Source organism: Gracilinanus agilis, unplaced genomic scaffold, assembly GCF_016433145.1.
Source record: "Gracilinanus agilis isolate LMUSP501 unplaced genomic scaffold, AgileGrace unplaced_scaffold56696, whole genome shotgun sequence".
NCBI classification, from domain to species: Eukaryota; Metazoa; Chordata; class Mammalia; order Didelphimorphia; family Didelphidae; genus Gracilinanus; species Gracilinanus agilis.
In genome coordinates, this window is record NW_025392127.1 from 1 (window position 1) to 4,136 (window position 4,136).

At 40.9% G+C, this 4,136-nt stretch overlaps 1 pseudogene; it reads left to right on the forward strand.

Moving 5' to 3' along the window:
- The first annotated feature begins 119 nt into the window (after positions 1–119).
- Positions 120–2,750, forward strand: LOC123256181 (annotated as a pseudogene).
- Positions 2,751–4,136: the final 1,386 nt, after the last annotated feature.

Below are 4,136 nucleotides of genomic sequence, written 5' to 3' on the forward strand. Positions count from 1 at the left end.
GTATATGTCCCTCTCCTCCGAGTCCCTCTAAAATGGAAAGTGTGAAAAGGTCGTTGAGGCCATAATTTTTAACTGCCGAATGGAGGTCTTTAATGTGTTTGAATTTTAATTTTTTATAGATCGGGGTACGGGGCTGTGCCGAACCTGTAGTGTCAGTGCCCCTAAACCGTTCACCACCCTCATCTTCCTCCGCCCCTTCAGAATCAGAGGATTCGCCAGAAGGGGGAAGAGAGACGTTCTCGGGGAGAATCTCAGCGGCCTGTTGCTGCCTGGTGATGACCGGGAAGGCAAGAGTGGCTTTATTTTTTGGTCAAGGTGGCTTGGATTTAGGGACCATAGGCCAGAAGATGTCTATTTGTAGATCATGCAATTGATTTGTTAGGGTGTGTACCTCTTTTTGGAGGTCTAGGAAATATTTAAGGTCAGCGACTTGCTTACTGAGTTGTGTTGTGGCCTCCTTAAGATCATCAGAGCCAGGGAATATGGGGAAAGCAAGAGGTGTGGGGTGGGGAAAGGGGGGGTGTAAATTGGCAGGGTTATATGGGGGGGGCTGCTCTCAAGGAGATCATTGTCCTGATAGCAGGCGGCCTCTTCTTCCAGTTCTGACTGATAGGCAGGGTTAAGTGTGCCCTCAGAGTCAGGGTCTTTATACAAGACGGGATAGAGACGGGGAGAAGGCCGTGTTGTCTGTTTAGAGGGGACAAGGGGCTCCCTAAAGGGATGAGTTGGTTTAATTGGTTCATCTAAGAGGGAGGAAGGGCGCTTGTCTTTTTTTGGTGGTGATTCCTCCTCCTCAAGTTGTTTCTTATGGTCTAGGATAGCATCCTCAGCCAAACTGAGGAGGTGAGACACCTGCCTATCGGTGTTGGCTTCTTTAAGAATATCACGAATTAGCCCGTAATAGGAAAAATATTCATCGGGGATCTCTTGGCCAGATTTCAACAGGCCGTTTAGTTCTCTGCCTACTTTGTTCCAGGTAAGGGGGTGGATCCCTGGGCCGTGTAGAATAAGCCAGGGGCAACGTTCCTCTATGAAGCAGAAGAACTTAAACAAATTTTTCTTTTTTACCCTAATGCCTCTCTCCCTGAGACTATCCTTTAGTTCCTTAACAAACAGGGCTTCCTTAGAAAGTGTTTTCCCCATTATTCATTCACGCTGTTGTAACAATCGCTCCCCCACGTTCCCAGTCAATCTCCTTCACGGAGGTATGGAAAATGCGGATACCGGTGGGTCCGGACTCAGAAACAGATCAAGGGGGCGACTTATGTCGAAACCCTTGTCATACCACTCATACATTCATTCAGGGGTACACGTTCCAAGGTTTAGCCTAATTGCCTATGGGGGATGGGACGACTTACCCTGCCTCAAGGCTGTCCGTTCAGCCTCTACCCTTCCTTTGTCCGCGGAATCTATTCCTCAGTCGTCCGGTAAGCCGTCTTCTTCGTGTCCCCACGTTGGGCGCCAGATATCCGGGTCTAGCCAGATACAACCGCGGGGAATTTAAGTTGAGGGGACCCATGTCCTCTAAAGTTTTAGAAAAGACTGGGACTCCAGGACTTAAACCCCAATTTCCAAGCCCTAAAGTATTGGCATAGAACTCCTGCAATTCATGCAGATTTTTATTCAGTCAGGTCTCTTTGACCTTGTGCTTTCTTAGCACTATTAACAACTTTTTTATTCCCTTCTCTTGGAGTCAGAGAGGCATTTAATCACAGTCCCATATTCTCAGTCTCAGGCTCAGGAATTTGCATTAAGCTTATATCGCTGTAGAATCAGAAAAAGGATAAATAATGATTATATATGTACTTCCAGTACAAGATGAGAAAAAGGAAAAATCAATTGCTCTCATAAAAAAATGTTTAAAAAATATATATATAGCTTAGAACTAGAAGGGTTATATTACCCAAAAATGAGATTTTCTGTGAGAGAAAATGGATCTTACAAATAGCAGATTCACAATGCACATTCAAATAGAGCACCATAATTTCCAAGAGCACATTTTAAAACAATAAAGAATGATGTTTTAAAAAATCATATACTTGTTACAACTTTTAAATCTTGGCTAAGAGTTTCTCAAAAAATTCTGTTATTGCTTCCATAGCAACATCTGATATTTAGCTCTTCCTCCTCCTCCTCCTCCTCCTTCACCTCCTCCTCCTCTTTCACCTCCTCCTTCTCCTTCTCCTCGTCCTTCTCCTTCTCTTCTTCGTCCTCACTATCACCATCACCATCATCTTCCTTCTCATTCTTCTTTTGCTCCTGCTACTGCTGCTACTGCTTCTATCCCCATTCCCTTGGAGCGGACCATCCTGGTGCCTCTTTTGTGAAGCAGCGGCTGAGGAGACCCCCAGACTCACCATGGCCGACAAAGAAGCCGAAGGAAGGAGTCAAGACTGAAAACAACGACCACATTAATTTGAAGGTGGCAGGGCAAGATGGCTCGGTGGTGCAGTTTAAGATTAAGAGGCACACACCACTTAGTAAACTAATGAAAGCCTATTGTGAACAACAGGGTTTGTCAATGAGGCAGATCAGATTCCGATTTGATGGGCAGCCAATCAATGAAACAGATACACCTGCACAGTTGGAAATGGAGGATGAAGATACAATTGATGTATTCCAGCAGTAGGCAGGAGGCATTTACTAAAAAGAGAACCTGCAACTCTACTCCAGAACTGTGCTCCCAAGGAAAACAATACATTCACAATTAGAAAACCAAGATTTGGTTCCTTCACATCCTGACTACTGCAGTATAGATTTCTCTCTTCTTTGATTCCCTTCCCCCATTCCTTTATTGTACATAAAGTAACTGGTGTATGTGCACAGGCATAATGCATATTTTTTTAACTAAATGGCCAATGGTATGTTTTGATCAACATCAAATGGAGATGGGGAGGGGGAAAAGCAAACTGGTTCTGTGAAAATATCCCTATTCTCCATTAGTGGCATGCTCATTCAACTTTTATCTTTATATTCCAGTAAGTTATTTTGCTCTCACTGTTTAACAACAAAAAAACCCCACAAAAAATCCTTGAATACCTTGTTTGATTGGATAATTTTGATGTTTTTCTTTTATCATTGTAAAACCAAGGACGATTTTATAACTTTTTTGTACGTAGCTGTTACATATAGGGCAATCTCTGTCTCTCAGTAGGGATAAATTACTATAAAGAAAATGATCCTAGATAGTTTTCCCTTCAAGTCAAACATCTTGTTGTTTAAATAAACATCTTGTTTAAAATTTTAAAAAAATCTGATATTTAAAAAAAGAAACCTTCTGGTCTAAATCATCCTCAGATAAGAATATACAGGAGCTTCTTGGCTTCCTGTTTTAAAAAAAATCCTGGGTAGGAAATTTTATGCTTCTACCCACTTAAGGCAATAATTTCTCTTATAATAAAATATATAAAAGCTTATCCTTTAAGACAACAATTCTTTAGGATCTAAAGTAAAAGTCAAAAGACCTCTTGTAAAATTACAAGTTAATTCTCAAAGCATGGAAACTTCCAAATTTCTATACAATTACCAAGTCAGAATAAATTTTAAAAGACATGTGCTCTATAAATCCAGTATACATAAGGCAATTTACAACTTTAAAAATGTGTAGGAAATATAATGTGAATAACAGATTAACAAGCTGGTCAAAACCTCTTACCAGTTCTAATAGATTTTTCTCATTATTTGGGAATTACAATAAAATCATAACAGAATTAATCTAGCAGCCACAAACTTCATTAATTTAAAATGATTCAGTGCAACAGGAAAATCAATGAAATAAACAAAAATTAATTCACGAAACTAATTAGCAAAATGCAGTAAGATACAGTCTCTTTAAAAGTCATTCAGTTCTGAAAGGTTTTTTTAAAGGTTTTTTATAATCAGTCTTTGCTCTCAGTTCAAAGTTCTGAGCAGGTATGGGGGTGAATAGGCCATGCGGCTCGATTAAGGGTAAACGCTAGTTCAAGGTTCAGAACGTAGGGTTGGGTTGTGGGCTCTGGGCTAGAGAAAAACTTAGGTCAGTTTTGTAGAAAATCCCACATGTAAAGCCTGTGGGGATAGGGGGTGCCGAAATTAGGTCTTTAGAGAAACACGTGGAGGGCTAGAATGCCTTTCAGGATAAGAGTCCCATATAAGAG